The sequence below is a fragment of the Hipposideros armiger genome, unplaced genomic scaffold, assembly GCF_001890085.2.
Source record: "Hipposideros armiger isolate ML-2016 unplaced genomic scaffold, ASM189008v1 scaffold_46, whole genome shotgun sequence".
NCBI classification, from domain to species: Eukaryota; Metazoa; Chordata; class Mammalia; order Chiroptera; family Hipposideridae; genus Hipposideros; species Hipposideros armiger.
Window position 1 is genome coordinate 1,674,762 of NW_017731396.1, and position 20,456 is coordinate 1,695,217.

Below are 20,456 nucleotides of genomic sequence, written 5' to 3' on the forward strand. Positions count from 1 at the left end.
ATATATCCATGGGGAAAGGGATTATTTGCAACTCAGAAATGTTAGCCTAGTTCATTTGGTGGCAGTCAAGTCCGTTGGGGCCAATATAGTAATGCAATTTATGGTTTTAAAAACCATAATTGTTTTGGTTAAAGTAATGCGAGGATGAGCCCTTTTCCTGACAGCTCAGCAGGGCTCCCAAGCTGTGGCTGTCAAAATGGTAGAGACTGACAGGGGGGGGGGGGGGAAATCAATTATCTGTTATAGTGAAACCTAGGTTCTTCATTAAAAAAGAAAGAGGAAAGAGCAAGGAAACCCCAGGACTCCTGAACATATCTGCAAGGTGTGAAAAACAGCAGAGGAATCGAAATCGAACTGAATTTAAACGTCTCTCTTCTAAGAGAAGCCCCCCACCCAACCACCCTAACCCTTTCTAGAACATTGCGTGTCTTCTGCACCAACCCCGGGATGAAGACATTTAACAACTCATTAGAATTGCTGGATTCTTCCTTTTCCTTTGCACCGACCACCAGACGCTTTTTTCCCCCCGCGTGGGTATTCTTGGTATTTCAGCTCTGAATTTAGTTCGGATTGGCTTTGCCAGTTCTTTTTGGCAGGCGGCAGTCACAGGTGGCTTGGCGTCTGCAACACATGCAGTCCCACCTGGCCCATCTCCCGGATTTTTTAAGGGCTCCGTAGTTACTTCTCGTAGTTACTAGCCTCGAACTCGGCCTGAATCACACTTGCTTTGCTCTCTGAGTTCCCGAACACGGTGCCGCAGTCCTAGCCTCTGCTCTCAGCTGCCTTGTCACAAGGGCTGGGACTCGCTGCCTCCCCTTCACTCTGGGGCCCGTGTGTTCCCCTAGCCCACCCAGCCCCCTGTGGGTGTGCTCACTGGGAAGTGATGCCCTGCACCCCCACCCTGTTCCCCGTGACGGGCCCTGGACCAAGGTCTCTGTTAGACATCATCCGTGTCGCCTTCCCTCGCCCACCCCTCACCCCCAGCCTTCAGCCAAGGGAGCAGTTTGTAACTTCCATTTCATGGTTCTTTAAAATAGTGATGTGTTATAGTGGGAAGATGGTGGTCTTTGACGTTTCACCCAATTTTGTGACTTTGGGCTATTGCACCACAGTTTCCACTTTGCCACGTGGTTGTGAGCACCGGGGATGAAAGACATAAGGCTCCTGGGAACCTGGTGGTACTCAGAACGGAGGGTCAATTTCATAAGCACTGGTTGCTTTTTTATTTCTTTTTTTTTTAAGGGGGCAGAAATGACACTGACTTGGCAGCTTTTAAAAAATTTCTACTCCTCAGGCAAGTCACTGACTACCCGAGCATTTTAACGTGATCACTGCTAACAGGGAACATTCGTCCCTTCCTTTCTTTCCAGGCAACTCTGTAGATGTGGGAGAGAGCGCCCCCTCGTGTCGGTCAAGGAGTTGCAGTTAATTTCTGTTTCATGCAAGCTTTTTTTTTTTTTTTAAAGATGAAAAAGCACTTCCTGACCTAGATGCTGGGAGGTGTGTTGGGAGAAGATTGAGGTCACAGGAGATGAGATATGGAGGCTGCCTTTAAGGAGTTAGGGTAACCAACTGTCCTGGTTTGTCCGAGACTGAAGGATTTCCTGGAATCCAGACTTTCAGTGCTCAAGTCCCGCAACCCTAGGACAAACCCAGATAAGCTGGTCCCTGTAGGTTTACCCCGTTCACTCTGTTGTTGTGCCTATACAGGGGTTAACATACAGGCCTGGCAGTTTAAATGGGACCAGGGATTGAGAAAAGTCTCAGTGAGAATGGTGGCATTTCCTGAAAGCGCAGGTCTAAGCAGGGCAGCAGATCAGAGGTAAGCTGGGGGAACTTATTAACATAAGGACACTCGGTCCTTCAACTGTGTGTGAACAGCGAAGTTCTGGACAGGGCGGGTCAGCTTCATCTCACTTCCTCTAGGACTGGTCTTCATCAAAGAAAGCCCTACAAGATTTATGAAGCATTGGATAATTTTTCTCTTTTGACAAGATGATTTAAAGGTTTCTCTCTCCACGAGTCCATCCCACAGAGCCAAAATGGGAAACTCAAGTTGTCCTTTCATCCTCCGGCGCTTTGCCAACTTAAATATTATAAACAAATCACAAATTAATATCCTCTAACCGATCACTAGAAGCTAAAAGAATAATTATGGTTTAGTCACACAGTGTAGAACAGAAGTAAAGAAAAGGTACCACGTGCAACGGAAATTGGAAGGAGGAACCAAGGAAGGTAAGCTGCAGTCACCTGGGCTGGAAAAAGGCCAGGACCACACAGCTAATGCCCACCATTTAGGTGCAGGTGTTTTAATGAATGAAACAAAATGACCTTCCAACCTTTTGAATCACTTTTCAGATTACCCAAATGCCACCCTTGTTGGTCCTTGAAGGTTGCTTTCGCCAAGACTTGCTCGGTTCATTCCTGCCCAATGATTCAAAGCTCATCAGATTACATGGAAGAGGGCCCGGCTATTGACTCCAAGACTTCTAAGTTTTCTATGGTAATGCTGCAAACAGAAATCTCTCAGGTTGTGATTATAGAACAGAGGTTTCCACTGGGGGTGGTTTTGCCCCTGGGTGTGCATTGGACAACGTCCGGAGTTCGTGCTGGTTGTCACAACTTGGTGAGTGCTACTGGCATCTAGTGGGTAGGGGCCAAGGATGCTGCTAAACACCCTACAATGACAGTACAGCTCCCATAACCGGGAAGTACCCAGCGCCAAACATCAGTAGTGCCAAGATGAGGTTGAGAGACCTTACAAGATAGCAGATAGCTATTAGTTCTCCTTGTTTTACTCCAACATGGAGGAAGAATGGCTGATTTTTATTTTCATGGTTGCTACAATAGGATGGTGTTCACACTTTTCCAGCCATGTTCAACAAAAGCAGAATATGGAATATAGTAAGCGTGATGGTAAGAGGCTGATAATTGCATCCATTTATTGGGAGCTACAGAAAGCATTGACTTAACTCTGTTATTGTAAATCACTGCCACTCAAGGGTTCAAATCCAGCATCACAGGTTTGTGGTCAAATCCAAATGACTGCCAACCCCATCCCAAAGGAAAGTAGAAATACAGAAATAAAGTACTGTGAAAACTCAACGTGTAGCTGCGAATCTGGGCATTAATTACATATGGTGTCTTACAGCACAACTGATCAAATTAATAGCGTTAATATCGTTTTTAAACACTGCCAACAAGGGAATTTAGAAGATGAGACTGGAGCATTTTAGAGTGCCAGAAAGGAAGAAAGTGCTCAAATAAATAAAAAATACAATGATGGGGGTGAGCCAACGGCAAGACCTCTCAACGGCCAAAACAGGAACAATTTGAACAACAAAATAAATAAGGTAGTAGTGGATTATAAATCGAAGTATAAAATAGCTATCCATGAGTCCATACTAACATAAATCAATAGGGAAGAATAGATAAATCTAGCCTGGGTTGGAGGATGAGGAAGCTTTTTAATTTTATTTTTCTTAAAAGGTGCTTGTAAGAGAATGATAATAATGCAGCCTCTGGGGTCAGAGTGGCTTCCTTTCTTATCACCACCATCTTTTTTTTTTTTTTTGCACATGCAAGATGAAGATAGTAATGGTATCTACCTCATTATTATGTGAGGATTTAATGAGATAATCCCTTTAAATCTTTTCATACGGTGCTAGCACAATTTAGGAATTTAAGAACTTTTTCTTCCCACCCTATTATTTGTCAGTTGATGTCCCCTTCTCACCACTCAGCTGTGGAGTCAGTAAGGTGGGGGACTTTATCTCTGAAATTTCAGCATCCGCTCCCTACATAGTAATTTTAAATAAGCATGCGCTGAACAAATGAATGAACCAATAAATAAAGGGCTGACTGTATGAATGTGATCAGGACTGTGGCCCTACTGGCTGCAGACAGTGGCATCAAGGAACTGAGAGTCCTGCTTTTGAGCACTGGGATGACCAGAGATGCAGAGGCAGCACACTCTCTGATGGACAGAAGTATGGACTTGCTTTGGGTTTCTGTCTCGGACGGAGGCACGCAGGTTGCCCAGGCCCTAACAGTCTGACTGATGGAGACGCAGAGCCTGTGAGCTGCTTCTTCCCACCTGTGAGTAGCAGGTGGTCTGCGGAAGAGCTTCTTGTCACAAAGGTCCTGAAAAAGAAGCAGGACTTTAACCTCTGTAGTTCATACAAGCCACAGCCATTAAAGGACAGTGTTTAGAAAGGATTGCAATATACTTTGAGTCAATCACCTTCCAGAAGCTGAAAGCACACCAGTAGAAACACCATTGTATGTTTGGACTTTATGAATAGATCCACATATACATACACATCTATTTCTTAATATACACAGATTACATCGTGGGTTTGTATGTCCTTTTTTTTGAAATTTTTGTTAGATCCTAGAGCTATTATAGAATAAAATGCTCTTCCAGCAAAGTTTTTATTCTCCAACAATGATCTTTTGAAATGCGTTTTAACTTCAACAGGATAATTTTTATTCCTGGGATTTTAGTCCTCAGGGAACCTTCCTTGGATAGCAGAGGTGCATTTTACAGTTCTTTCTGTTAGAGCCCCCAGATGATAGCGATTGCGTCTGATTTACTCCCACCTCGTGATCCTCATGAATTAATGCTGTATGCATGTACTTCTAGTGTGGAACTCACTAGATTTCCCGGGCGTGTAAACAATCACAAAACTGGGCTTTGTTGGCAGCGCAAAGCAGACTAGCTACCAATGTGAAACTCACCACAGAAGTCCTTAATTCTCTGTTTGTCTGTGTAGACAGAGCAAGACTGTGTCAGAGCTGGCTCATGATGTGATTGGTGAGTCTATTTGAAATTCTAGATTTTCCATCATGTTGGATGTGATGAATGGGCTGAGGCCTGATGGTTAATAACTGCTCTCAAGGACAGCTAGGGTATCCTTCAGGCTGAATTAGGGTGAAATACTAAGACACTGCTGCACACACACAAGCTCCGCGAAGCCTTACAGAGTCAAGGGTAGTTTATTCCAAACACAACGATTTTTCATTCTCGTCTTTACCCACCCACATCCTCCACCTTCTTCCCAGGATTCTGACAACTGTGTGTGCACGTCGCTCATCATTTTTTTCAGCGAAATAGCACCCTTCAGCATTTTATACATAGGTGTCTGAATTATTTAGTCAAGAGGGTAAAAATTATGTACTGTGGAAGGCACCTAAAAAGTGGCTGAGAAATTGAAATGTAAGATTTCCTTATGAGTATGACAAATGTTCTATTTTCCCTGGCACATAATGTCTTCATTAATTCTTGCCACTAGCTGGTGCTAGGATATCACTTAGTAAGCATGCAATTACATTGAATCAGCCGCAGATCTGTCACCCTAAGTGGGTCGTTCCTCTTTGTTTGACACCGTGTCCTTCTATCATTGCCACTGTCTGGCTTACAAAGTGGAGGAAGCAGTTGATCCCGCCCTGGGTGGCTGCCACCCCACAGCGGCACTTGTAAACATCGAAGAGATTTCCTTTTGAATGAGATGATCTTTCACGTCCCTTTCAACACTAGACTTTTCTGATTTTAATGTCACTTCTAACACATAAGCTACTTTTTCACTATTCTTGAATCTTATAGTATAATATAAATGGTGCTTCTTTTTTTTTTTTTGGCTGGAGATTTTAAAGACAAAGGTATCCTAATAAAAAGATGAACCCCCAAATTTGTGTTGGTAGGAAGCAACAGAGCTAAATAGCTAGCCAGAACTCTCTTTTTATTTTACGGTTTTACATTGGAACATGTATATATGATGTAATTGTAACATTTACATATTTTCTTATAAATTCTCCATTTTGTCCTCAATCCACAGGGCTCCTCGTCTCTTCCCTTGTTTTATATTGATAGTATGTTTCAATTCACAGGGGGTTTTTTTTCCATTTCTTGTCTTGCTGTGTTTTCCTGGACTCCCTTCCAATGCCGAGTAAAAATGATGACAGCAGATGTCCTTGTCTTGCTCCTGATAACAAAGGAAGCGCTTTCCCCATTTCACCATTAATGTAACGGCTGCAGGTTTTTACTTTGCTAAGTAAGCTTTATCAGAAATATGCGTTCAGTTTTAGCAAATGTGCTTTTTTTTTTTGCATCCATTGACCCAATCATGTGATGTTTCTTCTTCCCTTTCTGAATATTGTGAATAACATTAATTAATTTTTTAAGGATAAGCCTGCCTAGCATCCCCCTCTTGTGCATCACGTGTTATCCATTTCATATAATGCTAGATTTGGTTTACTAATACTTTTATAGGATTTTTGCCTGCATGTTCATGAGTGATATTGGCTATTTTTTGTTTTCTGTTTGTCTGGAGTTGGGGGATCGCCTCTTTTCTGTGAAAGAGTGTGTGTGAGGTTAGAATAATGTTTTGTATGAGTGTTTGGTGAAAGTCACCAGTAAGGCCATCTGAGTCTGGGATTTTTAATGGAAATTTTTTTTTTTTACTACCAATTCAGTTTCTTCAATGGTTGTAGAATTTGTACATTTAAAAAAATTTTCAGGGCCGGCCGAGTGGCGCGATGGTTAAGAACTGGCTTGGGATGCCAGAGGGCCCCGGTTCAGATCCTACATAGGAGGGCCAGTGACACTGCCCTCCACAGCTAAGATGCTGAATGACAGCTCAACCTGGAGCTGGGCTGCCGTGAGTCGCCGGCGATGGCGTAGGCTGCAGCCCCTGTGGCAGTGGATTGCCATGGGCTACCGTGTGTAGCCAGCAGCCAGCGTGAGCGGCCAGCAGCCAGCGTGAGCGGCCAGCAGCCACAGTGAGCGGCCGTCCAGAAGCCGGCGACTGATCTGCCTCGCCCGGGAAGCATGCAATGATGGTGCCAACTTGGGCCAGTGAAGCAACGTCCTCCACAACTAGACTGAAGAACAAAACAACAGCAACTTGTCTGTTCCCCTTCCCCCAATTCCCCAGCACTGTTTCCATCCCCCCAATTCCCCAATAAAAATCTTTAAAAAAAAATTTCAAATTTGTTGTCATATAATTGTTTATCATATCTTATTTTTTTAATTAATGTCTATGACACCTGTAGCATATCCCTTTCTTCATTCCTGGTACTGGTTATTTGTGAATTCGGTCTCTGTTTTCCTTTTTTATCACAGACATTTTTGTCAATGTTATAATTTTTTTAAAGAACTAACTTTTGGCTTTATTGATTTTCTCTGTTACATATGTGCTTCCAATTATTTCTGTTCCTTATTATTTTCTTCCTTGTGATTTTTTTTTTTTTAGCTGAGCCATCCTGCCACCTGTTGGCAGCTCAGCGGCAGCTCAGCTCGGGCGGGGCATTGAACCGCTGTTGCTCAGAGCTCAAACTCTTGAGCGAGCTCTTAACCAACTGAGTCACTTGGCCGGCCCCTGTGATTTTTTGTTTGTGTGTGTGACTGTTTACTTATAAATTGATTGCCATTTTTACATAGCAATCTGTTACTGATAATAAATAACAGTTGCTTAACTTTGATTCTATTGCTGATTGGGTTGATTAGGATATAGTACAAAATAGGCTAAGGCTTAAATTTTTATTCTTCCTTCGGCTTCCTTTAAGTCTATGGTGATGATTAACTACCTTGCAGAGATCACTGAAAGTCTGCCTGCAAATGTGGAATCTTTCACCATCATGGCGAAAGCCAGTCTTTCACATTAATGGAAAAAGAATACAAAAGTTCACATCCTTCTATTTGATGGTTACTTCACTTATCCTCAACAAGTGAAGAATAGCAGGTTTTATGACCAAAAAACACAAAAAATTTTCATCTGTTGATAAAAATATGCTGACAACTTCATTTCTGGTTGAGTTTGATGTATCAGATATCACTCTTCAAAATACTTTAAAAATGTTCAAACGTCGAGTTTTATTTCATTACACTGTCATCATTGTCATCATTATAAATTCTGCTTTTGAAAAGCATCGAAATTAGTCAGAAATATTATTATTTGCAATGCTCTGAATTAATTTATCTAAAGTGTCATCTGGCATTTCTAGTAGTAACTTAGAGCAATTCTCCCAGTGGGGAACAGCGGCAGAAAGTGTTCTCATGGGCAGTGTTCTGTGGCATGTGGGAGCCCCTGTGTTAGAGCAAATGTTAGTGTCTTCCTATCCCCAGTTATATCTGGTTTATAATACTGCACCACAAATTGAGTGGAAGTGGACAGTCTTGCCAGCTTCCTGACAAGAATAGTTTCCTCTTCATATCTTCCTGTATAACATGATGCATTGCACTGATACTGAGATAGGAATGTGAGTGGTATAGTTAGAGAACTCTAAAACATCAGGCTGAAAGAAGATAACAACTGATTTCCTATTATATTGATGTATAACTGTTGGGATATTCTTGAGTTTTGGCAAATCAATGACAAGGTGCTAAAAAAATTCTGAAATAAATATTACCTTACTTTAAGGACATCCAATGAACCAAAGCATCAATCATTTCATCTCACTGAGTCCAGAACACAATCAATCACAGACATTTGGGAAAAAATCCCACTTGTCACGCAAACAGTATGTCAAGATCATTTCCAACTGGATCAAACTCTAAATTTTATAAATAAAATCATACAAATACCAGGAAAAAGGTGGGTGAATTTCTTTGTAATGTAGGAGTGGAGAAAATCCTTATTAATTATGACTTTAAATCCAGGAGCAATAGAAAAAAAGATTATAAATTCAACTACCAAAAACAAAACAAAGACCTTTTAAACGGTGAAAATACTATAAGCAAAGGCAAAAGACGAATAATAAGCAGGGGAAAGTATTTGCAACTTATTATGCCATAGATAAGGAATTGATAGAGAGCACTTCTGAAAGTTGAGAAGAAAAAGAGTGATTTTTTTTAATGGATGAAAGTTACAAACAGTTCACAGAAAACAAATGAACGAACATACAAAATGACTTATGCATAAGCTACTCAATTGTAACATTATTTGTAATGGTAAACAATTAGAAACAACGCAAGTATCCATCAATAGGGAAATGGTTGAATTAAGTATGAAAAATCCACACAGCAGAGCACAAACTGTTATAAAAAGGAATGAGGAATATCTCTATATACTTATATGGAATGAAATCCAGGATGTATTGGTAAAGGAAAAGAAAATATCACCTGTAAAATAGTGTATATAGTATTCCACGTTTTGAGTATAGAAGGGGAGGAAATAGTAGCGCGCGCGCGCACACACACACACACACACACACACACACACACACACACACACTTTCTCATATTTTCAAAAGGAAACACAAGAAAGATGAACCAGTGGGAGAAATATTGAGAAGAGGGAGGGAATGAGAAGCAGAAGCAGGAATGCAAATGAGAACTCTCTGAATATTTCTTGCTATAAAGCTTTGACTTTGGAATCATGAAATATTTCACTTATTCAAAACAAGCAAACAAAAAATTAAATCAAAAGGAGAGAAAAAAAGCATTTCTTAAAATTTGAAAAACAAATAAATAAATAAAAAGAACTAAATTATATATCAAATTGAAGTTGCACCACAAAGATAAAAGAGCTATTTCAAGTTTCTTTTGGATGCATCACTGGGACTGTACATTGTTAGTGGAATATTATAAGGCTGAAAAGAACTGCAAAGAAAGTTTGAACTTCATTCAATAGTCTTTCTGTTAATAGCAATATTGGGATTGCAATTTTGAAATTATTATATGCATATTATAGGCTATTAAGTCATTGCAGCAATAAAAATGGTTAAGAATCAAGAATTTTCATAGAACAGAAAAGACATTTTAATATAAAATTAAAGAAAGTAAGTGAAAACCCAATGATGTTAAATTTGAAGCAGAAATATCACTATGGATATTTTAGTCTTTTAGTGTTTGAAAAATATGTTTCCTAAATCAATGAACAGAAGCAGTAATAATAGCAGTGAAGAAACCATTCCCCACTACAACCAACAGAGATTCTTAGAGAAATAGTAGTCTAAATTAGAGGCAGAAAATGTTTGAGTTGATCCTAAGGCTTCTTGTTTCAGAAAGCAAGGGAACTATCAAAAACAAATGGGATCGTGTCAACACACCAGCTTGTGGAGCTGCCATGGCCTAAGATGGGACAATTTGAGCATCAAAACAGAAGAATGACTGTAATTGATCAACACATAACAAATATGTAAGCATCAACGAGTTCATAATGATAATCAGAGTGAGAGGAAAAGAAAGAGAGAGAGGAATAGCAATAGCAGCTCAAAAAAATTCATTGGTCATCATCGAAGCTTCTGTTGGAAGCTAGGGCACTAACTCTGTTACAGCCTGAACATACCCCCCAACACTCCCAAATTCACATGTTGAAACCCTAACTCCCAATGGGAAGGAATTTGCAGGTGGGGCTTTTGGAGCTGTCTCTCTCTCTCTGGTCCTCCCCACCAAATGAGGATACAGCAAGAAAGTGGCTGTCTACAAGCCAGGACTCAGCAGACACTGAAACAGCCAGCACCTTGATCTTGGCCTTCCAGCCTCCAGAACTGTGAAAAATAAATGTCTGCTGTTTAAGCCACCGAGTCTGTGGTATCTTGTTATAGCAGCCTAAGCTAACTAATACAAATTCCTACTCTAAGAACTGATAATTATGGGCTGGCCGAGTGGCACGTTGGTTAAGAGCTGGCTTGGGATGCCAGAAGGCCACGGTTCGGATCGCACATGAGGGCCAGCGATACTGCCCTTTATAGCTAAGATGGTGAACAACAGCTCGACCTGGAGCTGGGCTGCCGTGAGTCGCCGGCGATGGCGTAGGCTGCAGCACTTGCTGCAGTGGGCTGCCATAAGCTACCGTGAGTGGTCAGCAGCCAGTGTAAGCTGGCAAGAGCCTCCGTGAGCGGCCGTCCAGAGGCCGGCGACCGATCTACCTCACCTGGAAGAGCGCAATGGTAATACCAACATGGGCCAATGAAGCAACGTCCTCCACAACTAGATTGAAGAACAAAAGGACAGCAACTTCTCTGTTCCCTTCCCCCAATCCCCCAGCACTGTTCCCATCCCCCAATTCCCCAATAAAATCTTAAAAAAAAAAAAAAGAATTGATAATTAAAGGGAAAGAATTAAGCCTTTATCTTGCTTGTTCCATGTGAACTGTATTTCTGGGTTACTAAATAGTCTTAGTTGATGAGGAAAAGTTATTCCTTATAGGAGAATTCCAACTAATAAATTTAAAAGGAATACTAGAACAAAATGGTAGAAAAACCACCATTTTCAACTCCTAATTGAATAATTGGTCCAGAAAGTAAATCGATACAAAACCTCATGGAGAATGGTTGACAAGTTTATAATGGCAAAACCAGACCACCATTCCCTGAATCCACTGACCAATCTCAGCATCACCAATTGCAGGACTACCAGATTACATGCCTGTTGATGAGATGCGATAGAAAGTATCCTATAAATAGAATACCACAGGAAGGACCATCGTGATGTGTGCTTGCCGAAGGATCTCATCAAGCCTTTAGACCTAACGTTTAGTTTACAGGAGAAACAAGGGGGAAAACCAACAAGTTAAATGACTCCAGAAGAAACTAGTCGAGTAAATGCAAAATGTGGGGCATCCTATAGAGAAACGGATCCAGTTCCTAAACAAGTCAAAGGGAAATAGGGTGAAAGGGGAGAGGGATGGTCTAGATTATAAAGAGGACTTAAGAGCCACACTAATAATCAAATGGGATGAGACTGACTAATCATTCTTATTAAGGGATTTTGAATTTAAGTTAGATGAGATGATAATATCGTGGGAAATGGCCTTACATTTTAGAAATATCTTCAGCACACTACAGAGTGTGGTCCAAGAATTCCTGAGGGATCCTTGAAGGTTTTTTGTGTTGTTGTTTTTGTTTTGCAGGGGGAGGGGTGGGCCTCTCTTTTCCAACCTGTCTATGTGAAGCAGGATCCTCCTTCCAGCAAAAAACAACTGATCAGTTGCAGAAGCAGAAATAAGAAGCCAGCTGTCCCCTATTACACCAGACATTACAGAGATTTGCAAAAACGTGAATCAATGCCACTCTTCTCATGCAATTGCTTTTGTTTTGGAATGCACAGGGTTTTTTTTCCATTAAAAATGTGCTTTTTATGTTACTATGTAACGGGCTTATGACTGTCTTTTTAAATGAGTAGAGAAACATTAACATTTTTTTCTCCGTTTTATTTTCTCATATGGTAAATACCAGCAGATCTACCACATAAACAAAAGCTCTTGGTGGTGCTAAATAATATTTGAGTGTAAAGAGATGCCGAGATCAAAAAGTTTAAGAACAGCTCTTTAGAAAACTCTTGACCCCGTTTTACTCCTTGCCTCTTCTTAATAAGTTAGAAACAACCCTTGCAACAGCTCTTTAAGGAAGAGACAGATGGCGCCCTGGAGTCTCCGAGGTAAAGCGCCTTGTCCAGAGGCCACGGTCCGGCTCACTTCCTGTCTTCTCAGGAGTCAGGGTCCGTCCCTACATCTGTTCTCAGTCAATCACTGGCGAAGGGAATGAGATCCATGATTGACTCAGACTGTTGCTTAGGAATAATGGATATTGGGGAGTTCACCACAGAGTGTCGTTCTCTTGATAAGTGACAAATCCATACAGTGACGATGACCAGAGAAAGGTGTAGTATCTCTTTATGGATCAGATCGTCCTCACTGGCTACAGGACCCTTCACCCCATGATACCAGCTCTCAGTGTTTGAGGGTGATCACCAATTAGCTGGGAGCCAAGCACGGCTCCTGGGTGCTGTGTGACGCAGCCTCTGGGTCTCTCTGTCTCCTTTCACAGCCAGGCTTGGTGCTTTCATGATTGCTTGTGATGTCCAAGTCCTTTTAATACAGCTCTAATTGACTTCCTAATGAGGTGGCCTCGGCATGCAAATCTATAGCTGTTCACTATTCCACAATAGCAGGAAACGCTGTAATTTTCCAGAGCAGCAGCTCAGCTGAAGAAATGATCGTTTCTCTTTCCTCAATGTGCATTCTGAGGTGAGAAAACTGCCTACTTTGAAGAAAAATTAGCATTTATCATAGGTGATGCTAAAACTCATATGACAAATTCAGCAAAGTTAATACATGCAAATATGTGTTTGGGTTCTCAGGGCTCAATGCAAAGCTGGAGACACTCAGCCTTTATTCTAAAGGAGCCTCTTTGAAATAACGATAGACAGAATGAATTTCACCCAAAGGTCAAACCCAGAGCAATGCTGCCAAGCCACAGATTGCTTCTCCTGGGCTCCTCACAGTGTTATTTCTGGAGGGTCTGTGGTATTGGGAACTCAGGGCACACGCTGATCCGTAATCAAAGGCAACTAAGTGTGCTCTGGGCACCAGCTTCCACCATCGTCACCGACAATCCCCTCGTTTTAGGACTTGGCTAATGCCACGTACGGATGTGTTAACGTGTTGGGAAGAAAACACAAAACTGAGTTGCAGGATCAATATAATATAGATGAAAATTAGTGGGATCAAATACCAGAATCAGGACGATCAGGCTTTCCACGGACCCTAGCATAAGGACCCAAATCCCTACTATGTGCACGAGGCTGGGTGTGGCCGGCTGTACCCACCAGTCTAGCCTCCTCTGCTGCTTCTCTCCCCTTGCTCTCTGCACCCCAGTTACAGGGTGGGTTCCTCAAACCTAGCCTTCTCGCCTGAGGACCTTCCGACATGGTGTTCCTTCCTCTGGAATGCTCCTCTGTGAATCCTGCCAGTGAATCCTGCCAGTCCCTAGGACCCAACTTAAACATTGCTTCCTCCGGAAGGCCTCTGTGACACCCCAAACTAACGTTCATGTCCCTGCCATATATTTTCTTCTCCCTCAATCTACATACCCACCTGCACGGCCGAGGTGTTGGGGGGATTATTTGATCGCTGTCTGTCTCCCCAGTCTCCATGACAGAAATATCCATACAGACGGGAGCCATGCCTGGTGTTTACTGCTTGATTTCCAATACTTATCACATACTTGGCACATAGTTGACCCTCCATAAATATTTTTGAATGAATGAATGAATAAATGAATGGGGTCTGTTTCACAGTTCTCCTGCCTTACTTCAGAAAATGTTGATTATTCTCTTTTCAGATACAGTTTATAGCAGGAAATGGATCCTTATTGAGCAGGTCAAAGTACTTAGTGTGACAGCCACAGTGTGCATTCTCCTCCACCTTCCCAAGGCCCCTTTCATCCTGCTTGCTAGAACTCTCACTGACATGAGTTAGGATTGGCACCCTTTTCAAAACACCATTTACTTTCCTGTCCCAGAAAACTTCCCTTTTGGGAATCCCCTCGTCCTCTATGCTGCTTCGATAAACTAGTCTCCAAGATTCCAAAAATATCCCCTGTATGAGTTATCTGTTGCTACACAACAACTTACTTCAAAGGCTAGCATCTTAAAAGAACCATAAACGCACATTGTCTCATCGTTTTTGTACACTGGGAACTCGGGAGTGGCTTAGCTGGGAGGTTCTGGCTCAGGGTCTCACACGAGGTTGCCGTCAAGAGGTCTGCCTGGGCGATGGTCAGCTGAAGCATCGACCGAAGCAGGACCATCCACTTCCAAGATGGCGCACTCACCTGACCAACTAGCCAGAGCTGGCTGTTTTAGGAGGACTTGGCTTTCAGCTCATCACAGGGTCTTCTGTCTTCTCCACAGGGTTGCTTGAGCACCCTCCCGCCAGGCAAGTGATCCAAAAGTGAAAGCAAGAAGGAAGCCGCAGGCCTTTTGTGAAATCATCTCTCAAGTCATACGCTTCCATTTTCACAACCATTTTCTATTGGTTACACAGGTCAGACCTATTTAATGTTGAAGGGGTCCACACAGGGTCTATCACAAGGTGAGGACCATTGGGAGCCATTGCTATAGACTTACTCAGCTTTAACTGGACCGGCCCCCTTGTTCGCACATCAAAGTCTCCTGCTCAAAACCCTCCAACAACTTCCCATAATGCATAGCACAAAAATCCAAATTCCTTACCAAACTCCTTACCTCAAGGCTCTATGTGACCTGGCCCCTTCCCACCTCCCCATTTCCTAAATCCTCTCTCTTTCACTCATTCTGCTCCAGCCGCATTGACCTTCTCTTTCTCAAAAACATCAAATTCTTCCCTCTCCCAGGACTTTTGCATTTGCGATTTTATCTGGAAACTTCTCCCAGAGCCCTGCATGGCTCCGTCCCACACTTCATTTCATTTCTCCACTCAGGTGTTCATCTATTCCAACTCTTTGGAGAGACCATCCACAACCACTGCGTTTCAAATTAGCACCCTTTTTACCACTTCTCTATCCCTTTCCTGTTTTGTGTTTCTGAATGGCAGTTGTCACAACCTGAAATTATGTTGCATATTTGTGTTTATAATTTGTCTTCCCCACCACAGCGTAAGTGCCATGAGGGTAGCAACCGTCTCTGAAGTATTCCCTGCTCTAGCCCCAGTTCCTGGTATGTGCTTGATGCTCTCCTGCTATTTGCTGAATAAGTCAGTGACTGTGGACTGGTGCCTGTCTGAGAACGATTACTGGTTCACGACCAGAAAATGCAGAAATGGAGAGTAAACATGGAGAAACTTTCATGACAATTTGACATGGCTGCAACTTCCAAGTTCACGGTCAGGACTGATCTTGTTGAAGTGAGTAGAAAGTCTCTGCTATCGACCAGTTTGGTGTTGTTGAACTTACTACCTGGTGACCCACATGTGGTATGTGTTGCAAACTAGTCATCTACTCTCAGACCACCTTAAAATGGAGGGTATTTTAAAATTAATGTTTCAGCTATGATCCAAACACCTAGAAAACCCAGATTCTGTTTCTTCCAGTGAGAATTATTTAAATGCAATTATAGCTTTTGGGGCTAAATAGTGATAAAGGATTTAAGATACATTCTGAAAATGTTGCATCACTTGGTCATTTTAAATAAAATGAGAACCAGAGCTTGTATCTTCACACAGAACTGTGTGCTCTGCAGGGCTCTACAACACATACCCTGGCTTTCAACATTCAGGAGAAGAATTTATTTTTCTTCTCAAATAATGAAGTCGTACAACCAGGAAAGCCCAGAAAACCAAGTCCAAGCTTCAGTGACGTGACAGAATATATCACGTGCCATCAAAAGAGATTTTGAGATGCCCCCCTGAACGATAGTATTTAAATGTAGAATGGTGTTTTCTCAAGTTGCTATTTAAAATGAGATTTTGCTGTACGTATGTAATGTGTTAAACATACTTTCAAGTCTTCCGCAGCCATCAAAGCGTCCACTCTATCCTAGGATTGTTCGTTTTGATTGAGTTTCTTCCATACGTAAGTTAACACTGGACAGTGTTACCCTTTCAGGACTCATCATTAACATGAAACGAGCTTATTTGTATGGGAGCTCCTACTGGAAGTCCACAAAGCCGTGAATCGATTCTTTGTTCATTCTTGCCGCTGCTCCTTTGTCTTGTGGATGCTCAATGTTCTCTTCTCGCTTCTCTGTTCCCACGTGTTCAGAGCCTTAAGGACCCCAAGAACTGTCACCCCTTGGTGGTCGTCTGGCTCATACCCTAGGGTTTTAATTTCCATGACCACTCTTCACAGTTGAACTTCCTTAGCAAGCAAGACGCACTCAGGCTTTAAAGAAGAAAGGGGATTGGCCTGGAGGGTTCTGTTGAAGGGAGTTGGACTGAGACAGAGAGGAGAGACCCTGGATGCTTTTGGAAGGTGGGAGCTGTCGGGGGAGGGAGACAAACCCAGTCTCTGAAGGCATTCTGTAGACCTGATCGGGCACAGGGTCCCAAGTACACATCAAATCTGGAAGTCGGCAGCTCAGCCAGGCCAGAGTTTCCAAAACCATGTAATCGCTGAGAAGCTTACTGGACGGTAGCTGTTTGGAAGACACACCAATCTGACTCTCTGTGATGGTGGCCAGTGAGTCTGGGAGATAAGTAGTTCTGAACCAGTCATTCTCTAGATGCCCTTCCTGGGGTTCTGAGGTCATCACAAATGCATGCTGCCTGATGGGGTTCAGCAAGAAGTGAGTCCTGGAGTAGAGGGGTGTTCCCCAGTTCTCCCTGTAAGGCAGCGGGTCTCAACCTTTCACAGGGGTCGCCTAAGACCATCGGAAAACACATATTTTTGATGGTCTTAGGAACGGAGACACCGCTCCTCTATCCACCTCCATGCCCACATGCAGATACGCCCACATACGAGTACCCGGCGACCCCTGTGAAAGTGTCGTTCAACCCCCAAAGGGGTCGCGACCCACAGTGTAAGGGTTTCACCTGGAGACTCAGTCCATGGAGGCAATAATAATGGTACCAAAGAGGCAGAAAAGAATTCATACCTGCTGCGGCCCTAACTTTCCCTTACAGAGGGAGCGGGGGCTTCTGGCAGGCTCACAGAAATGCACTGTGGGGACCCCAAGCCCTGAGGGTGCCCTGTCCTCACGGGGGCACAGCTGGGAGTGAGGCACACAGTCCCTGCTCTTCAAGAATCATAGTGGGCTAAAAGGCAGCCCCTCCCCACTGCCAGTACACATGTCCCTCTCCTAATCCCCAGAACCTGTGAATATTACATTACCAAATGATGTGATTAAGTTAAAGATTTTGAGAGGCGGAGTTTCTCCTGAATTAGCCAGGTGGGCCCTGGAAGCAATCACAGCCATCCTAATAAGAGAAGCAGAGAGAGTTTGGGGAAAGACACACAGAGAGGAGAAGGTCATGCGAAGATGGAAGCAGCCGCAAGCCAAGGAACTCCGACAGCCACCAGAAGCCAGACGAGGCGAGAAACAGCGCCTTCCCTGGATCTTCAAGGGGTGGAGCAGCCCTGCCCAGCCTCGAACTTGGACTTCTAGCCTCCGGTTCGAGGTCATCTATTCCTTCAGCCCCGGGAAACTAGTACAGGGGTTTCCAGCCCAGCACAGGAGATGACATTAAATAACTAATCACGCAGATCGTTATTGGTGCACTGCAGTGATGGCTGTGATGAAGAAGGAAGGTGTGCTGATGACCCAGGCCCGGGGAACCTGACCTGGCCTGTGGGTGGGGAAGGCTTCTCCAGGAAGCTGAGAGGCAGTAGAACCAAGGCCAAGTTCTCAGACCTCAGCTGTGCCTCCTGTGCTGATGCCTTTAGGCTATTTGACTTCTCCACGCTTCAGTTTCCCTTCTATGAAACAGAGATAATTATAGCATTCACCTCCCGGGTGTTATGAGGGTATGAAACGCGTGTAGACTGTTGCCTGCCCTAGGACAAGGCTGTATGCGTGTTTACTGTTATTATCTGCCATTTAAGATGAGCCCCGTAGGGTGACAGGAGTTGTTGGGGAGACAAAGTGGGTGGTTTCAAGACCTGTGGGGTAGAGCTTCAAGACCAGGAGAGGATAGAGGCCCCAGGCTTTGTCACACTCAGATGTGTATCTGTGCTTGCCTGGGGGGCTGGGCAATTGTAATTGGCATGAACATGAGTGTGTGTGTGTGTGGGGGGGGGATGACCAAAAAGAGAAATTTAAACTCCTATGGCTTCCTAAGAATTTCAGAAAACTCGCCACACAGTTGGCTTTGTGGTGCCCAGGGGAACCCAGCCTCTGATTATTAGGATCAACGCTGAGTCAGCGTTCCTTGCATTTGTAGCTCCAGGTCAACCAATGGGGAGATGCATCCAGGAAAGGACATCAGAGGCCATTTAGATTCCTCTGCTCGGGCTGAAATCCAGGCCCATGGTGGCAGCTTGCCTCCAGTTACTGCGAGGTGACCCTGGACGTCTCAGAGGACACCGGGGCTTTCTTTCCAGAAGACCTTTGGCTTCCACAGTCTCTATCAAGGACACATTCAATGTGATGCGATGCTTTGATTTCAAGAACTACAGGAGGTGGGGATTCTGAACATGTTACCTCTTTACTTATTAAATAACACACCCCAGCTCCTCTGTCCCCCACCCACCTTGCTCATTCCTACTCTGTGCCCGGGACACTCAGTGACCAGGACTGAGATCCTCCCCAAAATGTATGAAATGGAAAGGAGCCGGCCTGTTAAAATGACCTCAAATTTGATTTGCACAGGGTTTAAGTGTTGCTCTCCTCAGCGCGGGGAAATTAACAAGCAAGGAGGTTGAATGGAGGTCTTTGTACTTTGACCCAAGCGTTTGTTACCCAGAGGGTCTGTGGCTTTGGTCCGATGCCTAGATCGACAGATACAGACAAGGAGACACATAGCTGGTGCGATGTGGGGTTTATTTACTGAGCGCGCTCGGGCTGCGGCTGGAGGGCGACACAGGCTGTGACTCAGCCCCTTGTCACTGCCCACACCACACCTCCTCTGGGTGGTCCCCAAGGCTGCGTGCTCCCCCTCTTGTTGTTCACTGGGGCAGCCCTTCGTAACCTACAGGCTGATGTCTCCGGCTGGGCTGGGGTTAGCAGGGAGCTGATTTCAGGGTTTGGGTCACTGAGGATGGCCTGACCTGGGTGAGCACAGATTTCCCCCTATAAACAGGCATGTTTCGCCTGTGCACTCGGGGAGAGAGAGCAGGCTTCGTTCAGTGAGAGGACCGCACGTCGTGCTAAGGTGATCGAATTTAAACGGTGGTCTGGGTAGGGGTTTGGGAACTATTCAAAGATGAATCTTTTCCCCCATCAGTTGTACGTTGCTGTAGCAATGGCAGATAGCCCAGCACAGGCAGCTGAAGTGCATTTTCCTGTGGCTGCCCTAACAAAATACCCCAAACTCGGTAATTTTCTCATAGTTCTGGAGGCTAGACGTCCAAAATCAAGGTGTTGCCAGACTGCACTGCCTCCAGAGGTTTAGGGGGGAACCCACTCTGCCTCTTTCAGCTTCTGGTGGCTGCTGGTACCCCTGGGCTTGTAGGCTCATCACTCCAATCTCTGCCTCTCTGGTCACATGGCCACCTGTTTTTCTATCTGTGTCCTCTCCTCTTCTGTGTCTTATAAGGACACCTTGGACTCAGGAGCCACCTGGGCAATCCTGGGTGGTCTCATCTGAAGATCTTTAACTTAACCACACTGGAAAGACCCCTTTTCCAAATAAGGTCCCATTCCTAGGTTCTAGGGACTTGGGCATGGTTATATATTTGGGGGGCCACCACTGAACCCACTATGCCTAGACACAGGCTTTTGTCTCCATGTGCTGAGTCCCTTAGAGAAGGTTAGAGACCACGACATGGGGAAAACAAATCTAGTTGCTATCTGTCCTGCGAGATAAAGTTTTTCAGAAGTGAGCGTAGTATCTCACGGAGCTGAAGGAGAGGGCTGAGGGCTGGTGGTGTTTATGTTGGTGGGCGGGCCAGCCCTGGTGCTGTGATGGGCAGGTTCCATCTCTCAACCCACCAGCCGCCCACACTTCTGTGATTTGGTTCTGCTGTTCTCCGCCTCAGGAGGGCCTTCCAGGGGACCCTCTGCCCAGACAATTCTGCCCATTCTTCAGGCTCAGCTCAAATGTCCCTTCTTTTGTGTCAGAGCGCCCCTCGCACTCCTTCATCGGTGAAAGTGACCT